The sequence below is a fragment of the Salmo salar genome, chromosome 24 (genome assembly GCF_965601325.2).
Source record: "Salmo salar chromosome 24, fSalSal1, whole genome shotgun sequence".
Lineage (NCBI taxonomy): Eukaryota > Metazoa > Chordata > Actinopteri > Salmoniformes > Salmonidae > Salmo > Salmo salar.
In genome coordinates this window covers 27,106,862-27,134,191 of record NC_138314.1, presented here as the reverse complement: position 1 = coordinate 27,134,191, position 27,330 = coordinate 27,106,862, and the positions used below count along the sequence as shown (strand labels likewise).

The 27,330-nt window shown below is 44.4% G+C and overlaps 1 long non-coding RNA gene across 1 annotated transcript; it reads left to right on the top strand.

Annotated features, from left to right (window-relative positions):
- Positions 1-14,214: 14,214 nt before the first annotated feature.
- Positions 14,215-24,355, top strand: LOC145863969 (uncharacterized). Its single transcript, XR_014382537.1, has 2 exons — positions 14,215-14,662; positions 23,879-24,355. It is a non-coding gene; the product is annotated as an uncharacterized LOC145863969 (long non-coding RNA).
- The last annotated feature ends 2,975 nt before the right edge of the window (positions 24,356-27,330 follow it).

The following is a 27,330-nucleotide window of genomic DNA, read 5'->3' as shown; positions in this document are numbered from 1 at the left end:
AAATCTGGGGTGATTGTAGTGTGAACTGAACACATAAAGTCCAGAAAATTGACCCTGAGGACATATAATTGCCCGTAGTTGCAGAATCACCCTAATACTGCTGTAGAATGAATTGCGGCCAGCGGGTCAAACAAACAACTAAAATGAATGAGTAACTCAGAAAAACAAAATGTTTGTCTTGGAATTCCCCCCAGGTGTCAGGTGACAGACAGCTTCATGAATAGATGGTATAATGTTTCGGTCTATTGAATGGTCTAGCCTAGGTTCCCATACATGATCAATGTTTAAACAGGAAGTTAATGTATCAATGGCCACTAACTACACTGAAACTCACAGATTGGGACAACACCTTCATATGAAACCCTGAATGTAGGTGGAACCGGCGTCATTAAGCCTGGGCTTCCAGGGCTTCAGCCCCTGATATTTTTCATCCAGCCCAGAACTTTTTTTTCCCAGTCTGGTATGAGTTTCCATAACCACACATCACTTGCACTATGCAGTATTTAAAAAATATATGTTTTACTGACATTTTTACTAGTATTATGATTTTTCTTCTTCTGCTAATTATGGCTAAACCCATGCCTACAATTTATGTTCTTAAAATCTGATTTTAAACCTAACCCTAACCTTAGCCCTAACCTTAACATTTTTGTAGACAATTTTGTCTGTGGAATCTGACTTTGGGGATGTGTTATCTAGCGGGAATCCAGTAGTAGGCACTGCAAGAAGCCCCTTGAGTGGCACGGTAGCTGCTGTGATTGGCCAAGATTTCACAATGTAGTGGACTGCTCACGTCCCTTGACCACTCCCCCACACATAAAGCACCAGTAAAATGTCAATAGGCATTTTGCATCACCCGGTGGCCCAGGTGAGCGGAGTTTACACATTGTAAACCATTCAATTGGTCTTTAAGTGAAATCTCCACCCACCTGGTGCACTGGGCAATCCAAAATGAACTCGCCCTATGTCATCATTCAGCAAAATGCCTATCACTCAGTCAGAGTCTGCAGTATAGCACTGAGCAAAGTGTGATAAATACATTTTTTGTCTTAATCTGTTGTTGTCTAGTACTGTATTTTTGCTAGCTAGAGCCATCTACTTTAAGTGCTGCCTGTCTTCCCAGTAGCCTACTGGTGTGTGAACTTCTGACTGCTCATAACATGCAGATGATTGTTGACACATCAACCAGGATTAAAGGGCAGGGCAATTTGAGACTGTTGTTGTTTTTGTAATCAGTGGCTGTATTGGAGGGGAGTGGTTTCTCCTGTCTTTTAGTACTTTAGTCTCCTCTGTTTTCGCAGCAGCAGTTGTGACAGTGGTGGTCTCGTTGCCGAAGCAAAGGCAGTTCTGCCGAGTTGTTCTGCAGGGTTATTGGAGGAAGGAAAGAGAGGAAGGCTCCACACCACTCTCTCACTTGTGTATCTTACCTAGTTATTTTCAAATGATCTAACTTTGCTCTTTGGTAGCTCTGGCAACTATGTGTATGTTTTCTATCCCAGTTTGCTCCTCTCCCTGTAGGTTTAACAGACGCTCCCCACCCCTTGGCAGCAACCCTTCTACGTTAGTGTACCCTGCGCACACAACCCATGTGGAATTCCTGGTCTCTGGCAGCGTTGGGAACTGCCGATCTACGGTGAAGAACGCTGAGTTCATCTCAGCCTATGCTGCCCTTCAGTCCCTTGACTTTTTGGCCCTGACAGAGACATGGATCACCCCAGAGAACAGGGCTACTCAAGCTTCTCTCACTTCATCTGACGATTGTATGTTTTCTCTAATGGTCTGAGAGCATCTATTCTCTGCGGTGGTGGCACAGGACTATTAATTTCTCCTAAGTGGAGAATTTCTAATTTCTCCCTCACACACCTGTCCATCTCCTCATTTCAACTCCATGCGGTCACTGTCAATGGTCCACTCAAGCTTAACATTGTAGTCATCTATCGCCCACCAGGTGCCCTTAGAGAGTTCCTCAATGAGCTTGACACCTTGACACCTTGATAAGCACAACACTCTCTTTCGCATCCTTACCTCTTTTGACCTAACCCTTTCCCAGTCCCCTCCCACTAACAAGGCAGGAAATACACTTGACTTCATCTTTACTAGAGGCTGATTGCCTACTAATCTTACTGCAACCCCCCTCCAGGTCTCTGATCACTACTTTGTTTCCTGTTCTGTCTCCCTTTCCTCCAATCCTTCTCCCCCAGGTCTTTTGAGTCTACCTCTTCGACCCTACTCTCCTCATCCTATGACTCGTCTCCTTTCCTCCCGACCAGCTCGGCCCTCCCTTCCTCTTCCGTGACTGAGTGACTTATTGCGAGCTTACAGAACAGGGCTATGGGCAGCTGAGCGAAAATGAAGGAAAACAAAACTTCCAGAGGACATGTCATCCTTTCACTCCTTCCTCTCAACCTTCTCTTCCTCTGTATCTGCTGCTAAAGCCACTTTCTATCATTCTAAATTTCAAGCTTCTGCCTCTAACCCTTCCTCCTTCTCCACCCCTTCCCCCTCTTTTCTTCCTCTTTGCGGATGACTTTGCCAACTACTTTGAAAAGAAGGTGGACAACATCCACTCCTCACTCACGCAGCCTAGAGTCACTGTTCCCACTCACACAGAACTACCCTATGCCTTCTCCCCTCTCTCTCCAGATGAAATCCTGCAACTAGTGAGGACCTGGCTGACCGATAACCTGCCCGCTCAACCCCATCCTCCGGTCTGGAGAGTTGCCTTCTCCCAGTTCTTACTCCCTCACCAACTCATACCTGACCACTGGCTGTGTCCACTCTGACTTTCAAATTGGCCCAAGTTTCTCTCTTCCTCAAGAAATCAACACTCGACAACTCTGACGTTAAAAACTACAGACCGGTATCCCTTCTTTCTTTTCTTGCTGTCTCTGACCAACTCTCTCGCTATCTCTCTCAGAACGCTCTTCTTGACCCTAACCAGTCAGTCTTCAAGACGGGTCACTCAACCAAGACTGCTCTTTTCTGTGTCACGGAGGTTCTCCACCCTGCCAAAGCTGACACTCTCCTCTGTTCTTATCCTCCTAGCTCTATCAGTTGCCTTCGACACCGTGAACCATCAGATACTCCTCTCCACCTTCTTTAGGCTGGGCGTCTCAGGCTCTGCACACTCTTGGATTGCATCCTACCTGGCAGGCCGCTCCTACCAGGTGACATGGAGAGGATCTGTGTCTGCACCACATACTCTCATTACTGGTGTCCCCCAGGGCTCTGTTCTAGCCCCTCTTCTCTCTATACACCAAGTCACTCGACTCTGTCACATCCTCACCTGGTCTCTTCTATCATTGCTATGTGGATGACACTCAACTACTTTTCTCCTTCCCCCCTTCTGACACCCAGGTGGCGAAACGCATCTCTGTGTGACTGGCAGATATCTCAGCTTAGATGTCAACCCACCACCTCAAGCTCAACCTTGGCAAGATGAAGCTGCTCTTCCTCATGGGGAAGACCTGCCTGCTCCAAGACCTCTCTCATGGTTGACAACTCCACGGTGTCTCCCTCCCAGAGTGCAAAGATCCTTGGCGTGACCCTGGACAACAACATGTCATTCTATCCAAACATCAAAGCAGTGACTCATTCCTGCAGGGTTATGCTCTACAACATCCGTAGAGTACGACCCTACCTCACACAGAACGCTGCAGCCCGGTTGGTGTTCAACTTTCCCAAGTTCTCCCATGTCACCTCACTCCTCCGCACACTCCACTGGCTTCCAGTCGAAGCTCACAGCCACTACAAGACCATGGTATTTGCCTACGGAGCAGGAAGTGGAACTGCCCCTCCCTACATTCAGGCTTTGCTCAAACCCTACACCCCAACCCGAACACTCCGTTATGCCACCTCTGGTCTCTTGGCCCTCCCACCCCTGGGGCAGCTCCCACTCAGCCCAGTCCAAGCTCTACTCTGTCCTTGCACCCCAATAGTGAACCAGCTTCCCCCTGAAGCTAGAACAGCAGAGTCCCTGCACATCTTCCAAAAACACCTGAAACCCTACCTCTTAAAAGAGTTTCTTAATTAATCCAACAGCACCCCCTCCTTACCCCGACAAAATATGGACACCCCTTCAAATTAATGGATTTGCCTATTTCAGCCACACCCGTTGCTGGAAGCAATGTCAGCAGAAGAACTGCTCATCGGGAGCCTCATGAAATGGGTTTCCATGGCTGAGCAGCCACACACAAGCCTAAGATTATCATGTGCAATCCCAAGCGTTTGTTGGATTGGTGTAAAGCTTGCTGCCATTGGACTCTGGAGCAGTGGAAACGCGTTCTCTGGAGTGATGAATCACGCTTCTTCATATGACAGTCCGACGGACAAATCTAGGTTTGGCGGATGCTAGGAGAACGCTACCTGCCCGAATGCATAGTGCCAACTGTAATGTTTGGTGAAGGAGGAATAATGGTCTGGGGCTGTTTTTCATAATTCCAGCTAGGCCCCTTAGTTCCAGTGAAGGGAAATCTTAACGCTACAGCATACAATGACATTCTAGACAATTCTGTTGCTTTCAACTTTATGGCAACAGTTTGGGGAAGGCCCTTTTTCCTGTTTCAGCATAACAATTCCTCCATGCACAAAGCAAGGTCCATACAGAAATAGTTTGTTTAGATCGGTGTGAAAGAACTTGACAGGCCTGCACAGAGCCCTGACCTTAACCCTATCAAAAACCTTTGGGATGAATTGGAACGTTGAATTGGAACCACCTCACGTTTGAATTCAGTCATGGCCGCTAGCATTTCTTAATGAACCAAATCCAAAACGTGGCCAAATCAGGAAATGCAGTCACCGTTTAAAACAAACTAATGACATGTTGTACCTCTACATTGATACCTTGCAGATTAACCAAGGAGGAGGACAGATGAGAACAGCAGGCCACTGGAGCACTTAGAACAGCAGTAGCCAGGGGAAATTGGTAGGGAAGAGGATGATTTAGGTGACCAAGACACAGGCCCAAAATAAGTTAAGCTACCCCAGTATCCCCTTGACCGTTTTGGATTGCAAAACTAAAAAGACACACCAGACAAGACACAGAGATAGCAACAGAAGAGTAGGATATGATGGAGAAAGACACACCAGACAAGACACAGAGATAACAACAGAAGAATAGGATATGATGGAGAAAGACACACCAGACAAGACACAGAGACAGTAACAGAAGAATAGGATATGATGGAGAAAGACACACCAGACAAGACACAGAGACAGTAACAGAAGAATAGGATATGATGGAGAGGGACACCAGAAGAACAGAACAGGCCATAAAAACAGAAGAGGATAGACAAAGGAGACAGTAACAACAAGAACCTGAGACAGGAAACAGATGAAAAGAGAGACAGCAACAGACAAGAGACAGAGAAAGTGACAGATGAGATGGAGAAAGAACAGAGTTTAGATGAGCACACAGTAGACAATATCACTACAAGCTGCTCTATAGATTATAATTAGTTTGATTTATTTGCAAAAAATGATAACAGGTGAAATGCAGACAGTGAAAAACTAAAACATGGTTTCCAAAAAAATTTCAGGTGAGGTGAAAAGGCCTGTAAAATTACCATTAAACAATTGTTTACTTTTACAGTTTTTACAACCAGGGCAGGGTAAGAGAGGAGGGTAGACAAGAGACAGCAATACAGAAGTGTCACGTCCTGACCAGTAAAGGGGTTATTTGTTATTGTAGTTTGGTCAGGACGTGGCAGGGGGTGTTTGTTTTATGTTGTTCGGGGTTTGTTGGGCTATGTACTTATGTAAGAGGGGTGTTTGTTTTATGTGTTCCGGGGTTTTTTGGTCTATGTTCTATGTTAGTGTAATTCTATGTTCAGTCTAGTCTATCTATTTCTATGTTTAGTTCATTGGATTGACCTTCAATTGGAGGCAGCTGTCTTTATCAAGCACAACCCGGGAGTTTTTCTCCTGCACTGCGTATGAGAGAATGGCTTAAGATACGGCTGCATTGGAAGAGCAAGTGTGCGGGCACAATGATTTGAAAGCCATAAGGATCTCTTTAATGGCTTATAGTCCCGACTCCAAAGTGACAATTTTAGCATGTGAACAATTTGATAGTACAAATGCGATGAAGTCTGTCAGTTCATATGTATTTTCCAAAGCCTGCAAGGATGTCAACTTTTTTATGCCTGTGTTTAGCTTTAAATGGAGGGATTACCCTATATTCATAACCCTGATGAATAAGCTGGACAGTCTTTACCAAAATTGTGAACAATTACGTCACTGGCCGCTTCTACCCTTAAGACATACACAGAGTCTACATGCAAGACGTTTGATCTATCCATGGAGTGAAAACTTACGGAGTCTTGACGCGGGAGAATTGGAAACAGACAGTGGTTGGGGTCAGTGACAACCCTATAACCATAGCATGCCTTTATCTGTAAGAAAGGAACAGTAAAAAAAAAAAGAAAAAGTTTTTTAAAAGGTCGGTACTAAATATTAGGAATTAAATAAATGGTTTTAAAGCTACCCCTTAACGAACGGGAATCTGTCATTTCTATCTCGCCCGGGTCTGTCGCGGAGAAATGCAATGTTTTATTTTATACGAATAGTCTTTCCTACAACAACATGTCTTTCCTACATTACATGTGCCAGGTAATGGTGGCTGACCTGCAGTACAAACGTTGTTTATACATAAAAAACATTAATGCATGTTTCAATATTGCACAGTAAAAATATTTAAGTGATTACAAGCTGTATTTAAAAAGGTCTGTACTAAATATTATGAATTAAATAAATGGTTTTAAAGCTTTATCTCACCTTTAACGAAGGGACTCTGCATTATCGAGCTATCCGCATGCATGGCCCGGAGAAAAATGGATTCCGGAAAGACGTGTGCGTGCGCGGGGGGTGTGTGTGCATGTGCGGGAGTGTAGGTGTGTGTGTTTCAAAACAAAAAGGGGGTGGGGGGATGTGTCTCTGCATGGGTGGCTTTTGAAGCCAAAAGGCTAGGGCAGTTGTTTAGGATTGTGTGCGTCTCTTCAATTGGGCTTGGCACTTTCGATTTTATTACCACACAAGCCTTTCAAATACATATTTATCTCACCCCCAAGGATGTGGGGGCTAAAAAGTCAATAAAGCCCAGGCTGAATATAGCATGTCTAGACAACCTCCTACGGTTTTAAAACATATGTTATTTTCTAATCAGCGCCCCCAAGCTGTGCTATGAAGCATAAATACAATATCGGCAGACCGAATATGTCGAGACACCCGCCTGTGGTTTTTGGGTCTCTAGACATTCGGGGGTACTTTATATGACCCTTTTAGGCATACAGGATGTCGCCCGAAAAAACGGCACCCCCAGCTCTGTAAACTCATTACAGAATATTTCTCGTTAGAGACACAACCTCGGAGCGAGGCTAGGGAAACAGATACTAGCCAGTCTGTACGACAGACTAAAGCGCAACGTCAGGCCAACAGCCAGAAGAGTTATCCGCCCACAACAGCTAAAAGATAATCGATGAATCCGTCCTAATGGAGCTTTCTGAAGGTGAGTTAGTGAAAATAATATATTAGATTTGGAGAGGTATTTTCAGGGAATTGTATGGATATTAAAAATTTGATATCGATATTCTAAAACGGATGGACAACGATTTTTTAGGTAATATGTCAAATGCACGTATTCTTATATTTAAAAAATGTGTATATAGTATAAATACCTGTTAATATTAGTTTAACGTATGCAGGATCTCAGTCCTTTACACAGCTGCTCCGGGGAATAGATGATTTGTAACAGCCCTCGTTAGAGGGGGTTTCAGTGGAGCAAAACGTGTGCAGCCAGTCCCCATCACACTATTGTCGACGTAAGGCCAATAATAAAATCCATAAGAATATTTATACATTAAAAAAAAAGTGTGAACCCTATATTAAAAGCTATTTTTGTGTTTACAGCTGACAGACCCCAAAGAAGGATCACGGATGCTTCATGTACTCTGAACGATGACATAGATGCTATTCTCCCGTTCTGTTCGAAAGGCTTTACCCTAACTCCCCCAGGAACCAAGCTCCATATTTCCGACCCAAACAAACAACGCACAACTTGTGTGCAAGTGCATTGTGCAGAATCACCCCGGCCCGAAAAGTTAGTTCTTCAAGAAACGGCGCTACATGGACAAGGTATGAAGCCAATATATATGTTATTAGTAATACATCCTTTATTATAATTTATACATTTTTTTATGATTGAATATGTTAAAATATGTATGCGGAAGTGCGCACGATCTTGCCCGTGCGCACGCACAGTCTGGTGCGAGCGATCCCAGCCCCTCGCAAGTGCTGTGCTAGAGTGGGCATCCAGCCTGGGAAGAGGATGCCTGCGCAGCACATCTGGCCACCAGTGCGCCTCCTAGGCCCAGGCTACCCTACGCCTGCTCTACACACGGCAACCATCAGGCCTCTGCACAGCCCAGTTCGCCCTGTGTCAGCACTCCGCTTGTACAGGGCTACTATTACCATCCAGCCAGGACGGGTTGTGCAGGAGGTGCGCTCCAGGCCTCCAGTGCGTCAGCCCAGTCTAGTACGTCCTGTTCCCGCTCCTCGCACTAGCCTTGGGGTGCGTGTCCCTAGTCTGGCGCGTCCTAAGCCAGCCCCACGCATCAGGCCTTCAGTGCGCAGTCCCCGTCCAGAGCTTCCGACGACAGTGCCTCGTCCAGAGCTTCCGGCAACAGTGCCTCGTCCAGAGCTTCCGGCAACAGTGCCTCGTCCAGAGCTTCCGGCGACAGTGCCTCGTCCAGAGCTTCTGGCGATAGTGTCCTGTCCAGAGAGTCCGACGACAGTGCCCGGTCCAGAGTGTCCGACGACAGTGCCCCGTCCAGAGTGTCCGACGACAGTTCCCCTTCCAGAGTGTCCGGCGACAGTGCCCCGTCCAGAGCTTCCGGTGACAGTGCCCCGTAGAGAGATGGCCCACAGTTCGGAGCCAGCAGAGACGGCACACAGTCCGGAACCGAGAGAGACGGCCCACAGTCCGGAACCGAGGGAGACGGCCTACAGTCCGGAGCCGAGAGAGACGGCACACAGTCCGGAGCCGAGAGAGACGGCCCACAGTCCGGAGCCGAGAGAGACGGCCCACAGTTCGGAGCCGAGAGAGACGGCCTACAGTCCGGAATCGGCGCAGCGAGAGTTGCCCTACAGTCCGGAATCGGCGCAGCCATAGTCGCCCTACAGTCCGGAATCGGCGCAGCCAGAGTCGCCCTACAGTCCAGAATCGGCGCAGCCAGAGTCGCCCTACAGTCCGGAATCGCCGCTGCCAGAGTCACCCTACAGTCCGGGGAGAGGTGTGGGGGCGCAGCCAGAGTCGCCCTACAGTCCGGAATCGGCGCAGCCAGAGTCGCCCTTCAGCCCGAGGTCTCCAGCGACGCGCATCAGGCCGAGGTCTCCAGCAACGCACATTAGCCCGAGGTCTTCAGCGATGTGCTATAGCCCAGAGACTTCGGGAGTGGTAAAATGTAATAAGTACTTAGCGGGGGTGGACAGGTTAGGTTGGGGAGTAAGGCCGGAGCCTGAGCCACCTCCATAGCAGGGGGTTGGGGAGGGGGGGGTGTAGCACAAGAACCGTCGGTGACAATGGCCACCCTCCCTTCCCTCCCTTTAGTTTGGGATTATTATTTTTTGGGGGGGGTTTATTTTTGTGTTTTGTTTAAGGTGCATCCGGGGTCTGCACCTTTGGGGGGGATACTGTCACGTCCTGATCAGTAAAGGGGTATTTTGTTATTGTAGTTTGGTCAGGACGTGGCAGGGGGTGTTTGTTTTATCTGGTTCGGGATTTGTTGGGCTATGTGTTTATGTAAAGGAGTGTTTGTTTAGAGTGTTCCGGGGTTTTGGTTAATGTTCTATGTTAGTTCATTTCTATGTTAGTTCTAGTCTTTCTATGTCTATGTTTAGTTAATGGGGTTGACCTTCAATTGGAAGCAGCTGCTCCTCGTTGCTTCTAATTGAAGGTCTTATTTGAGAGGGGTGTTTTTCTGTGGGATTTGTGGGTAGTTGTCTCCTGTTTAGTGTCTGAGCACCTGACAGGACTGTTTGTGTCATTCGTTTGTTTTGTATACGTGATTTGTTTGTTTTTCCTTCTTCACATTAAAAAGAACATGAGTATACACGTTCCCGCTGCGTTTTGGTCTGATCATTACGACACCCGTTACACTAATATATTACATGTTTAACAATCTATTTTTTGTATATATTATTTTCTTTCAGACTCCTCCCCGGCGTATAACGGCACAGAAGACCATACACACCGAGAGCACGCGGAGGATTTCGGGCACGCCTGACATTCCCAATAAAACAACGAAACCGGATGATTTCACCATTTTAAATGACATTCCAGAGGTAGATGACTGGATATTCTGTGACGCTGCCAACCTTCTTGATTCCTCCAATTCTTATGTAGAAACACCCAAACCTGAAATAGACCAAGCTAGGTTTATCAATGCCTTTTCCAGGGCTCTAAAATCCAGAAATGTCTTGCTACACAAACGAATGGTGGATTTACTCGAGCGGCAATACAGTCAGGATCTATCCTTCTGGCATAGAACAATGCCCCGTTTGTTAAGCAACAAACCGTTTAAAAAACGCAAATACAGGCGCTAAAAAACCTATATGTAACATGGATCTTTCCAGAATACCCCAAGAACCCACATCAATAGTTACCCAAATGGACGAGCCAACAGACATAATTGAGACAGTTGAAAGCCTGTTGGCCCAAATACCACCCGATCTTCAAGATTTAATTGTACGGATGAATGAGGGTGGGGTAACGGACATAATTCCGATAGACGAAAAGCTATTATCCCAAATTCCCGCCGACCTAATTGAAATAATTAACAATATGAACGAGAGCATAAGATCTTCTACACCGGACCCCACACAGACCCCGCCATTAACGCCCATGTCCGAAGAGTCTGAAACGAAATACGATGTTTTTGAGGAATTGGAAAATTGTCTAATAAATCAGGAGGGAGATGGTCTTGATAGAAGTGTCAGGGTTGTGTACAGAAATAAATTCAGCAATACAGAGATTAGACAGTTATTCAATTTCACATGGTTGAATCAAAACCTTGATTATTCCTTTTTTCTTACGTGATGATTTTGGATACTCTAAACGAACTGTTAGACAGGGCAAGAGATTATGGCGAACCTCGTGATGTCTTAAAGTTGGAAATTTGTGGAGATAGCATGCAAAACACTGTATCTCTTATTTTACCCAATGGTGAAGCAGATCTTGAACAATTTATAGCCCTGCTGGAACGACTTGTTCAATCAAATTTATCCGTCATAGCTAGAGGTCGACCGATTAATCGGAATGGTCGATTAATTAGGGCCGATTTCAAGTTTTCATAACAATCGGTAATCGGTATTTTTGGCCACCGATTTGCCGATTAGTATTTATTTTTTATTTATTTTTTAATGTTTAAATTTTTTTTAAAAACCTTTATTTAACTACGCAAGTCAGTTAAAGAACACATTCTTATTTTCAATGACGGCCTAGGAACGGTGGGTTAACTGCCTTGTTCAGGGGCAGAACAACAGATTTTTACCTTGTCAGCTTGGGGATGCAACCTTACGTTAACTAGCCCAACGCTCTAACCACCTGCTTTACGTTGCCAAGGTAAGTTGCTAGCTAGTATTAAACTTATCTTATAAAAAAACGATCAATCAATCATAAACACTAGTTAACTACACATGGTTGATGATATTACTAGTTCATCTAGCCTGTCCTGCTTTGCATATAATCGATGTGGTGCGCATTCGCGAAAAAGGACTGTCTTTGCTCCGACGTGTACCTAACCATAAACATCAATGTCTTTCTTAAAATCAATACACAAGTATATATTTTTTAAACCTGCATATTTAGTTAATATTGCCTGCTAACATGAATTTCTTTTAACTATGGAAAATGTGTCACTTCTCTTGCAAACAGAGTCAGGGTATATGCAGCAGTTTGGGCCGCCTGGCTTGTTGCGAACTGTGAAGACTATTTCTTCCTAACAAAGACAGCAGACTTCGCCAAAGGGGATGATTTAACAAAAGCGCATTTGCGAAAAAAAGCACAATCGTTGCACGACTGTACCTAACCATAAACATCAATGCCTTTCTTAAAATCAATACACAGAAGTATATATTTTTAAACCTGCATATTTAGCTAAAAGAAATCCAGGTTAGCAGGCAATATTAACCAGGTGAAATTGTGTCAGTTCTCTTGCGTTCGTTGCACGCAGAATCAGGGTATACAGAATCTGGCTCGTTGCGAACTAATTTTCGTGAATTTTACGGAACTATGAAATAACATTGTAGGTTGTGCGATGTAACAGGAATATTTAGACTTGTGGATGCCACCCGTTAGATAAAATACGGAATGGTTCCGTATGTCACTGAAAGAATAATATTTTCGAGATGATAGATTCCGGATTTGACCATATTAATGACCTAAGGTTTATTATATTATAGTTAAGTCTATGATTTGATATTTGATAGAGCAGTCTGACTGAGCGGTGTTAGGCAGCAGCAGGCTCGTAATAGTCAAAGGTATATGGTTTAGAGAGAAATAGTCGACGCATCATAATTCCTGTAATAACTTGCGGCTGAACTTGAAAGGGGTTCCTTCGTTATTTTACCGTTCATGTCTTCCATAGAGAATGTCTTGATCTACTTCAAATAAGGTCTGTATTTTGTGCTTAAACCGCCTCGGCGTTTTGATACCCGTGTAAATCTCACTAGGTAACGTTTGTCAACATATTTTCATAAATCCACTCTTCAAAAAAAATGATCTTCGCTTATATTGATCAGAGTTATATCCTATAGATATCTACACAGTTATAAAATTGGCAAGGTGGTGTAAGCCTAAACCAAACACAGACCTTATTTTAAGTTAATCTAAAAATATCCAATGGAATAAATGAAGGAACCGCTTTTCAGATTTTGCTAGAAGGTGTCATGGGAATTATGACTCAGCACTTTGGTAGTCAATTCTTACCATGCCCATTATTAAAATAGGATTTCCTGCATATAGAAATTACAGTTTTTGTTTTCAGCATTCATCACAGGTAACTTAAACTCTATTTTTATTATTCAAACAGTTGAGAGTATTTGTCTCCTAAGCAGACTCTTCAGTATCGTTGTCACTTCAGAGCTGTGTGTGTGTGTATATATAAAAAAATCTGAATAATAATCGGCCGATTAATCGGCATCGGCTTTTTGGCCCTCCAATAATCGGTATCGGTATAGGCGTTGAAAAATCATAATCGGTCGACCTCTAGTCATAGCCGATAGAACTTTAGAGCTTGTAGTGCAAATAATATGTCAACCCCTGGGTGGTGGGGGGCAGAGAAGGAAACTAGATAGCCTAATGCAATCAGAAATCATAAACAATAAAAGGGCATGCCTCATAAACGATCACAATCCCAGTAATAAGCTATGCTTTGCAATAGGCCTAGCACATTTACTCAACCCTGGATGTACGGATCTAGAGGCCTTACAAAAGGCTAGAGAGCTTCAAAATGCTGTCGGTCTGGGCATACAGGATGCTGTGGCATTCTCTGACATAGTCAAATTTGAAAACTTTCTGAACATCAAGATTGTGGTTTTGTACCACAGTAGAGCTAATGCAGCTCTCTTGAAATTCCAAAACAACCCACAACCTCATCCTCAGATTCTGTACTTTTATGTGCAAAACGACCATTATTATGCTGTTACCAACATCTGCGCGTTTTTAGGCGCACCTTATGTGTGTCCAGCCTGTCATACCGGCTACACCCGAAAGGGGGGGCACTCGTGTCGTTATAACTGTTCCGTATGTCTGGATGAAAATTGTCCGATGCAGCCCTTAAACCTGACACCCTGTGAGGATTGTCACAGGACATGTCGTTCGGCCTACTGTTACGAAAAACACAAAATTGAAACATGGCACCCCAAGGCCTGTACATCTGTAAGTGTGACAGGTTAAAGGAGATACTCATAGCCTGTTATACATTAAAAAGTATTAGTAAGTTCATCGTATGTGAGGATCTTAAAACATCTAAGGTTAAAAAGATCATGCATTCTGTATTCGTTGATAGAGATTGATAACATTCATAATTGTGTTAAAGTTAAAATCCATCAAGCGTACAAAAGGTAAGAATTGTAAAAGGAATGTGTAAACGTTATATTGATTACTTTATTTTCTGGTGCCTAATTGAAGGGGAAAAGTGTAAATCTGTGATCTACTAAATGCTCTTTAATCTATGAGCCTGAGATCGATTGCTCTGGTCTCCACCCAAGTTCGCGGGGAAATCGCGGTCTTTTCCTCATTACAGTAAAAGTTCTCATTGAGGAAACAATACCGTATCACTCTCGTGATTATTTCTCCCCTTTTTCAGGGGCGTAACATTTTTGGAGGCTCCGCTGAGATTGCTGCTCAGATGTCCAGTTTCCACATCCTGGTCGCTGAATTCCGAGCCAGCTAAATCTCCACATAACATCTCAGGCAGGCTGCAGTGAGGAAAGAGTTGCTGTTCGAGGGGAGCTGGAAGTTGGTGGTTAAGTACGTGTCAGCTGAGGCCATTGATCGACCATCAGAGACAGTAAGGACCATCTAATTCAGAGTCAACTCCTGCACAGTAAAAGTTCCTCCTGTTCTGTCAACATGACGACCGCCTTGGAAGAACTACAGGAAGAGGTAGTAGGAGAATTGCACACCCTGACTAAAGACAAGTTACTAGAGATATGTGATTTCCTTGACATCTCAGGCGAACAGAGAAGAGATGTTCAAGACAAATCCCGCATATCATTGATGACTCACATTATGATGTTCCTTGAAAGAGAGGAAGTTGCAGAGTTAGAAGATGGCGGCATGTCGGAATTGTTGCTACTTAAAGACAAAATGACAGAGATGATCAGTGGCATAGATAACAAAACAGGGCAAACTGACCATGATATTGAAACAGCCGGAACACATCACAGAATAGAGGAACTGAGAACTGCAACCCCACCACAAGGGGTGGGAACTGAGCAGATTACTGCAGCCAAAGCCAGTGATTCTCTGCGTCAGCCCCAACCCCATGCTAATCTTCAGGTGAGCGTGCCGCTCTCACCCAGTGCACAGCCCAGCTCATACTGGCGCAAAGAGTTTAAAATTTCTGGTCAGATAGGTGAACCGGGCCAGAAAGATAAACTGATTTTTTCCAGCCTTGCCCATCAGATCGAGAATGGACTTAACAGAGGCTATCCTGAGCTAGAAATAGTAGACGCAGTAGTCAGGGCTATTTCTCCAGGCTCACAGCTACGCAGCTACTTGGAGGGTAAACGCCAGCTAACTCTTCCCACACTTAGATGTATCCTGCGTTCCCACTTCCAAGAGAAGAGTGCAACAGAGCTTTACAAACAGCTAGCTTCAGAAGCACAGCATAGCAAGGAGACCCCTCAAAGCTTCCTGATGCGCGTCTTAGATTTGAGGCAGAAAGTACTGTTTGCATCCCAGGAGTCAGAATCAGGGCTTAAGTATGAACCTGCTCTAGTCCAGCGCATGTGTTTACACACAGTCCTTACAGGTCTCCAGAGTGACAGTATCAGGATAGACATGCAGCCTCTCCTGCTAGATAGCGAAACATCAGATGAGGTTTTGCTAGAGAAGCTTAACATTGCTTGTGCTAATGAGATAGAAAGACGAAACAAAAGGCGGTTTAATTCCCCACAGCCTGCTACAACGGTAAGTGTAGTCCAGTTAAAAGATACGCCATCTGCAAAGTGTCCTGTGAAGGAAGCCAAAGCTAAGATATCCGCAGAACTGTTAACAGAGTTAGCTGAACTTAAGACAGGTGTAGCTTCTCTAAAAGGTCTCAGTGCAGAGATTGCTCAGATTAAGGAGACATTACAGCAGCCTATGTTTCAGTCACCGCCTTGTGTCTATGCCCCACCTCCAGTTCGGAGGCCAGATAGGGACCCCCAGCCACCTGTTTCCCATCAGCAGTATTACAGCAACTACAGTCAGCCCCAAGCACCTGACTCTGCTCAGCATCAATATGCACCTAACCTGTATACCAACCGCTCTGCTCAAGCTCCAAGGAGGTGTTTTGTCTGCCAGCAGGCCAGAACAGATGCACGCTGCACACACTGCTTCCGATGTGGGAGTGGAGAACATTTTCAAGCTGGATGTAAAATCCGGGGGAGTCAGACCATCAAGAGAGGCCCCTTTAAACGGGGAAGGGTTACCGCTGAGGGACGAGTGTAACCGTAGCTACCAAAAAGTCCCAGAAATGTGCAAATTGTGCCCGAGAAGATTCATTTGAGAACCTGAAACAATGTTCATCATGTAAAGAGACACTGTACTGTTCCAAAGTATGTCAAAACCAACATTGGACTAAACATAGGGGAAAATGCACTCACCTGAAAATTGACTCTACCAGGGAAAGGTTTTCCTGCACAGAGGAAAATGCCCACTCTTTACCATCCCTAGCTCAAGGTTGCCACCCCCGTAAGGTCACCTCGCTAGTCGGCAGACAGTGCCTTATTGAGTGTCACCTGAATCGCCACCTCCAAGCTCTATGGGACACAGGCTCTCAGGTATCGGTCATTGATGAACGATGGAAAGAGGAATCTCTCCCAAACGCAAGGCTGAGAGATGTTTCAGAAATCCTGGACTCACCTGATGGTCTAAGGTTGACTGCAGCAAATGGGACTGAAATGCCGTACCTGGGATGGATTGAAACAACTTTTCGGCTAGCCTCTGAAACTGACCAAACAAAGGAACTGATCATCCCAGTGCTAGTAATGAAAGGCTGTCACCTATCTCATCCCATCATAGGTTTCAATGTTATCGAGCACATCCTGACAATGACCGACAAGACTAAACAATACAGTACAGTAAAAACAGCTTTCCCAAGCCTCAAAAGAAACAAGGTGAGAGCTTTTATACAGGCTGTTAGCGCAGAACAGACAGATGAATATGCAGTGAAAACCAAGAAAGAGAAGGTTGCTGTACCAAAACACAGTAGCATTCAGATTGAGTGCCGTGTAGCTTCCCAGCCTTTCAAAGAGGACATGACAATGCTTTTCCAGCCAGACCTGAACCCGCAGTGGCCAGACAACCTTGAGTTCTTTGACACACTAGTCAGAGTCAGGAAAGGTGTTTTTCCAGTTATCATGCTTTATGTCTCTAACCCCACTGACCACGACATTGCCCTGCTAGGACGCACAATAATCGGTACAGTACAAACCATTATGACTGTGTTACCTGCCCAGGTCTTTGAAAAAACTGTCACCCCAGCCACCGTGAATCACACAAGCGTTCAAACCCCATGTACTGCTACTGAACAGTGGGATCCACCAGTAGGTTTAACCTGTTAGGGCTAGGGGGCAGTATTGACACGGCTGGATAAAAAACATACCCGATTTAATCTGGTTACCACTCCTACCCAGTAACTAGAATATGCATATACTTATTACATATGGATAGAAAACACCCTAAAGTTTCTAAAACTGTTTGAATGGTGTCTGTGAGTATAACAGAACTCAAATGGCAGGTCAAAACCTGAGAGATTCCTTTACAGGAAGTGGCCTGTCTGACCATTTCTTGAACTTCTTTTCCATCTCTATCTTTTACTAAGGATCTCTGCTCTAACGTGACACTTCCCACGTCTTCCATAGGCTCTCAGAGCCCGGGAAAAAACAGAATGTCGTCATTCCAGCCCCAGGCTGAAACACATTATCGCCTTTCTCAAGTGGCCGATCAAGGGACTCTGGGCTTATGCGCGTGACCCGACCGCCCCCGCCTTTGTGATTTTTTCCTCTGTTTGCCGAAAAGGAGATTCCCTGTCGGAATATTATCGCTTTTCTACGAGAAAAATGGCGTAAAAATTGATTTTAAACAGCGGTTGACATGCTTCGAAGTACGGTAATGGAATATTTAGAATTTTATTGTCACGAATTGCGCCATGCGCGCGACACTTCTTTACCATTTCGGATAGTGTCTGGAACGCACGAACAAAAGGCCGCTATTCGGATATAACGATGGATTATTTTGGACCAAACCAACATTTGTTATTGAAGTAGCAGTCCTGGGAGTGCATTCTGACGAAGACAACAAAAGGTAATCAAACTTTTATAATAGTAAATATGATTATGGTGAGTGCTAAACTTGCCAGGTGTCTAAATAGCGAGCCCGTGATGCCTGGGCTATGTACTTAGAATATTGCAAAATGTGCTTTCACCAAAAAGCTATTTTAAAATCGGACATATCGAGTGCATAGAGGAGGTCTGTATCTATAATTCTTAAAATAATTGTTATGCTTTTTGTGAACGTTTATCGTGAGTAATTTAGTAAAATGTTAGCGAATTCCCCGGAAGTTTGCGGGGGGTATGCTAGTTCTGAACGTCACATGCTAATGTAAAAAAGCTGGTTTTTGATATAAATATGAACTTGATTGAACAAAACATGCATGTATTGTATAACATAATGTCCTAGGGTTGTCATCTGATGAAGATCATCAAAGGTGAGTGCTGCATTTAGCTGTCTTCTGGGTTTTGGTGACATTATATGCTGGCTTGAAAAATGGGTGTCTGATTATTTCTGGCTTGGTACTCTGCTGACATAATCTAATGTTTTGCTTTCGTTGTAAAGCCTTTTTGAAATCGGACAGTGTGGTTAGATTAACGAGAGTCTTGTCTTTAAATAGCTGTAAAATAGTCATATGTTTGAGAAATTGAAGTAATAGGATTTTTAAGGTTTTGAAAATCGCGCCACAGGCTTAAAGTGGCTGTTGAGTAGGTGGGACGCAAGCGTCCCACCTAGCCCATAGAGGTTAAATCACCTAACCGAAGAGCAGAGAGAAGTTGTTAGGCAAATGCTTAGAGAAGAGTGTCACTCCTTCTCCAGATCAGACAATGACATTGGCTGTATTGAACAATTGAAAATGACTATTTCTCTAAAGGACTCTGAACCAGTCAAGCGCACATACATGTCAGTGCCCAGGCCACTGTATCAGGAGATGAAGGGTTATCTTTATGACCTCATAGCCCAGGGCTGGGTTAGGAAGTCAAACTCTTCATATTCTCCACCTGTCGTGTGCGTTCGGAAGAAGGACGGGACCCTCCGGTTGTGTATAGATTACAGAGACCTGAACAGAAAGACACATCCCGACCGCCAGCCTATCCCTCGGGTCCAAGACATCATGGACAGTTTAGGTGGTAATTCCTTGTTCTCCCTTTTAGATCAGGGAAAAGCGTATCACCAGGGGTTCGTCTCTGAAGAAAGCAGACCACTGACAGCCTTTGTGACCCCATGGGGACTCTATGAGTGGATACGTATGCCATTCGGCCTCATGAACGCTCCTGCAGCTTTTCAGCGGTGTATGGAGGAGTGTTTGGAAGGGCTCCGGGATAACATCTGCATTCCTTATCTGGACGACACGCTAGTTTTCAGTAAAACATTCGACAGCCATGTGAATGATGTGCGAAAAGTTTTGCAGCGTTTCAGAGAGTATGGCATTAAACTCAAACCAAGTAAGTGTGATCTCTTTAAACCCCAGGTCCGTTATTTGGGCAGAATAGTGTCTGCAGAGGGCAGCCGAGTTGACCCAGCCGATTTTGAAGCAGTAAGAGCATTGAAAGAAATCAGACCAGAGACTGTGGGCCAGCTCAGAAAAATGCTTGGTTTACTCACTTACTACAGACAGTGCATCAAAGACTTTTCTAGGAGGGCCAGCTGCCTGTATGACCTCCTGAAAGCAGATTCAGAGAAATTACCTCACCACCCACGGAAAACAAAAACAAAGAAAGTAAGTAATGTGGTGCCCTCAAACAAGCCAATCCTGTGGACTGACCAGCATCAACAGGCACTTGAACAGCTGATTGCGTGTTTGCTTCACCCACCAGTCTTAGGTTTCCCTGATTTCACTCAGCCATTTGTTGTACACACTGATGCGTCACACCAAGGCTTGGGAGCAGTTCTGTATCAAAAGCAAGATGGGAAGCTTAGGGTCATTGCTTATGGCTCTCGAACCTTAACAGCAGCTGAGAAGAACTATCACTACCACTCGGGCAAGCTAGAATTTCTAGCTCTAAAATGGGCAATCACTGATAAGTTCCGTGATTATTTGTACTATGCTCCGACCTTCACTGTATACAGCGATAACAACCCGCTCAGCTACATTCTGTCTACTGCAAAACTGAACGCAACCACTTCCAGGTGGGTTGCAGAATTGGCTGATTTCCACTTTACAATAAAGTACAGGCCAGGCAAAGAGAACGGTGATGCAGATGCTTTGTCAAGGATGCCACTGGATGTAGAGTCACTGATGGAAGAATGTTCTGAGGAGCTTCCACCAGACACCATTGCCGCCACGATACAAGCAGTTGAGGTACAGACAGAGGCTGTTGTGCCTTGGTCACTTTCAGCTGCATCTATGTCAGTATCAGCTGAAGGTGAGACAACCACTGCAACAATCAGCTCGATCCCAAAAGATGGGATAAGAGAAGCACAAGAATCTGATCCGGTCATCCGTCCTGTGCTCAATTTCAAACTGTCTGGTTCCAAACCGCCAGTTAAAGAGCAAAAGGAATGCAGTCCAAAGACAAAATGCCTATTCAGGGAATGGGACAAATTGACAATAGACAGTGATGGCATTCTGTACAGAATCACTACAGCCCGCAAGCAGTTAGTTCTACCAGAGCAGTACAAAGGTAAAGTAATGGAAGAGTTGCACAATAACATGGGACACCAAGGTACTGACCGCACTGTATCACTAGTACGTGACCGCTTCTTCTGGCCATATATGCAAGCTGACATCGAGCACTATGTGATTAAAACTTGTAGCTGTGTCAAGCAGAAAAAGCCAGCCCATGAAACAAGAGCTCCTCTGACAAACATTGTGACGACACAGCCATTTGAACTGGTATGTATAGACTTCCTTCATCTCGACAGATGCAAAGGGGGATATGAGTACATCCTTGTGATTGTTGATCATTTTACACGTTTCACTCAAGCCTACGCCACCACATCAAAGTCAGGTAAAACTGCTGCAAATCTCATCTTCAATGACTTTGCCCTGAAGTTCGGGTTCCCGTCCCGCATCCACCATGACCAAGGGGGAGAATTTGAAAATCAGTTGTTCCATCAATTAAAGAAACTCAGTGGCATGGCGGGGTCCAGAACAACACCCTATCACCCGATGGGGAACGGTCAAGTGGAACGCATGAACAGAACAGTGTTGCAAATGTTAAAGACACTGAGACACAAAAGTCAAACTGGAAGGAGTCTCTGAACAAACTGGTTTATGCCTATAACTGCACCCGTTGCGAAGTGACTGGCTATTCACCATTTTATCTTCTGTTTGGGAGATCACCCAGGCTTCCAGTTGATATGCTCTTTGGATTGTGCACAGAGGCAGGTTCCAGTAACCAGCGAGACTACGTGGAGAACTGGAAACGAGGGATGGAAGAAGCATACGCCATTGCAAATGAAAATGCTCAGAAAGCCGCTGAAAGAAGTAAGAAGTACTATGACACTAAAGTTAGGAGTTCAGTGCTACAGCCTGGCGAGCGAGTTCTGATTAAAAACCTGACACCAAGAGGAGGACCAGGAAAACTCCGTAACTATTGGGAAGATACAATTCACACAGTAGTGAGACAAATGGGTTCAGACCTGCCGATTTATGAATTGAGACCAGAAAAGGGTAGGGGACGCTCCAGGGTCCTGCACAGAAACCTGCTCATGTCCTGTGACCACTTACCTTTTGAGACACAACCAGAAATGAGCAAAGATGACAAAAGTCTGAAAAAAAGGAGACATCAGCCTGAATCAGAGCCTCTAGATTCTGATGAAGACAGCGGGGATGAATATGACCTTCATCATGAGCCGCTACAGGTTCCCACATCTCCTACAGTACCTGAGGAGAGGGATGCTGAACCAGCAAGAGAGTGGGAACACAGGCCCCCATCAGTGAAACAGGCAGTTGCAGTGCCAGTCCCTGATACGCAACCAGCACAGCCTCTGGTTGAAAAGCGGCTGGAGGAGACAACAACAGTTAAAGACCTGCCTGCTGAGGAGATGAACTTGCCTGCTGAAAATTTGCCTGATGATCGTCCACCAAGTGCCTTTCCTTCATTAACTGCTGCTGCTGAACCTGAGGAACCAGCCTACCAGCTGCCACAAAGAGAGAGACACCCTCCAAGACGTATCACTTATGATCAGCTTGGTATCCCTTCCTGCTACAGTATCCAGCCACAGTTGTTCCCTGTCTACTCTGCACCAGGAATGGTTCCATGGCTGCCATCACTACAGCAATGTTACTTTCAGCCACCTTACATGTATGGGCTTCAGCAAACATGAGGCTACAGAGTTGACATGTTTGACCATGGACTACTGACTGATTTCACAGACTGTCACAAGAGACAATTTGCAGACTATGTATATAGATCATTAAAATTGATGGACCGTTAATCAATTGTATGAGAAAAGACTGCTTATGGACTGTTTATACAGCTGGTCAACAGATATGGACTGTGAAAATAACTTGTTAGTTATTGAGTGTGTACTGTGAGTGTGAGCCTACCCAAACACTTCCTGTTTCCGGTCACAACTTGCAGACTTGTTTACGCTGCTGTGCGTTTTTGTTGCCGATCTTACTTTGATACCTGACGGTTTTTTACTTTTTCATTACCGTATATTTTTACTTTTTCCCTCACTCAACTTTTTTCCTCACTCAACTTTTTTCATTCATCCCCGGAGGTTTTATCTGGACATGGTTCGTCAGGACTTCAAACAGCCGAAGCTAAGTAACATTAACATGATGCCTTCTAATTGCAGTCGTTGTACTTATAATATACAGGAGAACGATCGCCTTACGGCAAGGATAGCTGTGCTGCAAGCCCAGCTTCAGACGCGATCGTTAGGCAAGGGTACAGACCCACTCCAAAAGGCTTTCGGAGCCATCATCGACTCAGTGGGTTTTGTCCAACATGTCTCTGGACCTACTCACTGCCACAGTCATACTCTGGACCTAGTTTTGTCCCATGGAATAAATGTTGTGGATCTAAATGTTTTTCCTCATAATCCTGGACTATCGGACCACCATTTTATTACGTTTGCAATTGCAACAAATAATCTGCTCAGACCCCAACCAAGGAGCATTAAAAGTCGTGCTATAAATTCTCAGACAACCCAAAGATTCCTTGATGCCCTTCCAGACTGCCTCCGCCTACCCAAGGACGTCAGAGGACAAAAATCAGTTAACCACCTAACCGAGGAACTCAATTTAACCTTGCGCAATACCCTAGATGCAGTTGCACCCCTAAAAACTAAAAACATCTGTCATAAGAAACTAGCTCCCTGGTATACAGAAAATACACGAGCTCTGAAGCAAGCTTCCAGAAAATTGGAACGGAAATGGCGCCACACCAAACTCTGCCTCTAACCCTTTTACAGAGGCTGAGTCACTGGCCTACTGGTGTTCTTCCATGCCGTCCATGGGAGGGGTGCGTCACTTGAGTGGGTTGAGTCACTGACGTGGTCTTCCTGTCTGGGTTGGCGCCCCCCCCCCCCCCCCTGGGTTGTGCCATGGCGGAGATCGTTGTGGGCTATACTCGGCCTTGTCTTAGGACGGTAAGTTGGTGGTTGGAGACATCCCTCTAGTGGTGTGGGGGCTGTGCTTTGGCAAAGTGGGTGGGGTTATATCCTGCCTGTTTGGCCCTGTCCGGGGGTATCATCGGATGGGGCCACAGTGTCTTCTGATCCCTCCTGTCTCAGCCTCCAGTATTTATGCTGCAGTAGTTTATGTGTCGGGGGGCTAGGGTCAGTCTGTTACATCTGGAGTATTTCTCTTGTCTTATCCGGTGTCCTGTGTGTATTTAAATATGCTCTCTCTAATTCTCTTTCTCTCTTTCTGTCTTTCTCTCGGAGGACCTGAGCCCTAGGACCATGCCTCAGGACTACCTGGTATGATGACTCCTTGCTGTCCCCAGTCCACCTGGCCGTGCTGCTGCTCCAGTTTCAACTGTTCTGCCTGCGGCTATGGAACCCTGACCTGTTCACCGGACGTGCTTGTTGCACCCTCGACAACTACTATGATTATTATTATTTGACCATGCTGGTCATTTATGAACATTTTAACATTTTAACATTTTGACCATGTTCTGTTTTAATATCCACCCTGCACAGCCAGAAGAGGACTGGCCACCCCTCATAGCCTGGTTCCTCTCTAGGTTTCTTCCTAGGTTTTTGGCCTTTCTAGGGAGTTTTTCCTAGGGAGTTTTTCCTAGCCACCGTGCTTCTTTCACATGCTTTGCTTGCTGTTTGGGGTTTTAGGCTGGGTTTCTGTACAGCACTTTGAGAATATCAGCTGATGTACGAAGGGCTATATAAAAATAAATTTGATTTGATTTGAAATTTGATATTTGAACTGTGACCCTTGACCTCTGCTCAAGTACTACCTTACAGAAGAGGATTTCCTAGGTCCAGTGCAGACAGACTGTTGAAGAAGACGATGTTGGTAATGTTGGGACATCATTTATTTTGTCGGGGAGAGTGTGACAGGTTAAAGGAAATACTCATAGCCTGTTATACATTAAAAAGTATTAGTAAGTTCATAGTATGTGAGGATCTTAAAACATCTAAGGTTAAAAAGATCATGCATTCTGTATTAGTCGATAGAGATTGATAACATTCATAATTGTGTTAAAGTTAAAATCCATCAAGCGTACAAAAGGTAAGAATTGTAAAAGGAATGTGTAAACGTTATATTGATTACTTTATTTTGTGGTGCCTAATTGAAGGGGAAAAGTGTTAATCTGTGATCTACTAAATGCTCTTTAATCTATGAGCCTGAGATCGATTGCTCTGGTCTCCACCCAAGTTCGCGGGGAAATCGCGGTCTTTTCCTCATTACAGTAAAAGTTCTCATTGAGGAAACAATACCGTATCACTCTCGTGATTATTTCTCCCCTTTTTCAGGTATGTTATTGATGATAAAACAGAGTCATTTAAATGTAATAATTCGCTAACATGTCAAGAGTGTTTAAGGGGTGTCTTAGTAACATCTTGAGGAAGTTAGAGTTAAGTTTGCAGAGTAATATGAGCCCTGCTCGGTTGCAGCTAAGGCTAGCTTTGTACTGAGAGTAGCTGCCATTTTATGTCGATCGTGAATGAACATGTGCGTTGCTAATAAGATATTTTGCGGTGTTATTTGTGTAAGGGTTTTTTGAACACTTTATTGACTGTTGATAAATTGAGTTATGGTTTACTGAGGTAAAGCTTTGTGCTTGACGGTTATATTGAAATTAGTGTATGTTTCAGTGAATTACAGAGTATACTGTTGTGACTTGAATAAGCCTTGTACCCTACAACACTAGCTCTTTCCTGTAGATCTGTTGTTTTGTAAAATGTGTTACTTTTGTAAAATGTGTTACTTTGGTAAAATGATTACAGTAAAAGTTCTCATTGAGGAAACAATACCGTATCACTCTCGTGATTATTTCTCCCCTTTTTCAGGGGCGTAACATAAGCAGTTGTGACATTAACAAGAAATGTCCAAAATGTCAACGCAATTACAACCTTAAAATAGACAGCCCTAAACCTCATGTGTGTGGAATCATACATTGCCCAATCTGTAAAGGGCCTTTGAAAAGCAGAGACTCGGAAGTGGTTCAAGAAGTGCCACACGAGTGTTATATTCAACCCTTGGCTGAAGATGAACATTCAGAGAAATACGTTTTTTATGATTTTGAGACTAATCAACAATCAGGGAGGGGTTCATTTGCCTGTTTTTGTATCTACCATGACTTTCAAGGGGGATAAGTGGTCAGCAGAGGGACCCAATTGTGCACTCCTCTTTCTAAAACACTTCAGAAAACCCCAGTACAGAAACTTCACGTTTATAGCGCACAATTCTAGAGCATATGATTCATACCTTCTTTTGAACCCTCTGATATAGCAAGGCGTTGCACCCAGTGTCATAGCTCAAGGTAGTAAAATCTTGTGTTTTGTAGACCCCGCTTTCAACCAGAGATACATTGACAGTTTAAGCTTCTTATCCATGAGATTGGCTCAAATGCCTGAGGGCTTGGGTTTTGAGAACTCTGTGAAAGGGTTTTTCCCCGATTTTTTTACATCTGAGGAGAATCTACATTATATTGGATCTTATCCGAGACCTGAAATGTACGGTTGTGATCAAATGTCTCCCAAAGAGCAAGAGAGATTCATGACATGGTACGAGACAGTATGTCACAGCACTTTTGATTTCCACAAAGAGATGGAGTCATACTGTGACAATGACGTAGTTATACTTCGTGAGGGGTGCCTCAGATTCAGAGCAGAGGTCATCAAAGATGCAGGCATTGACCCCTAGAGTTGTACAACTATTGCATCGGCATGCATGAAAACCTGTCGTACACACTTTCTACCTACAACATCTATAGCTATCCCCTCGCCTGACAACTACCGACGCCAATTCAAGTCATACTCTAGTGGCTCCATTCAGTGGTTGGAGTACTTGACCCAGGATAAAAACATTTTTATTCAACATGCTTTGAATAGGGGTGAGAAGGTGTTTGGGGCTTATCATGTAGATGGATACACATAGATTGACGGTGTTGAGACCGTGTTTGAGTACAACGGTTGTTTCTTCCACGGTTGTAAATCTTGCTTTGAATCCTCAACATTCCCCTCTCGGGGGTACCTAACCATAAGCTTCGTCAACAGATTCAAGCTTTAAAACAAAACCCTTCCACGAGCTACAGCACCCCTAAAGATGTCCCAACAACCCATCCCCCCTATGAAGGGGATGATGATGATGACTCATTTAACCCCATGAACGCCTCTGGACATTTTCCTAATCCCGATCTCTCGGGGTGGTTAGACTTTTGAATGACTTTTGAATGACTTTTGAATGACTTTTGAATGACTATGATTAAATTCAAGAAATGTTATTTGAAAAATTAAGGAATTTAACATTTGTGGCATTCTTGAAACATTTCACGTGAGCATACGCCTTGATTACACAGTCTTAAAGGACACATATTTGAACACTTTTGATATTTTCTAACAAAACAAGCTACAACTTTATCATTATTTCTTAAATCATCATTATAAAGAGACATAACATCTTCAAAAGAAACTCCACGGGCTCTTTGACATAGGTAGAATACACAGTGTTGACCACTTGTAGTGGAAAGGTTATCTTGCACTTGTTTGATGCTGTAGTAGATCTTTGATCCGTTTTTGGTCAAAAATTCTTTAATAGATTTGGGGAAATGTGAAAAACCGGGGGGAAAGCCGTAGGAATCAAAAGAAGTTGAGATATTTCTTCCTCCTTCATCTTCTAGTGTCACAGCTATCCAATGTTCACCCGGCATGTG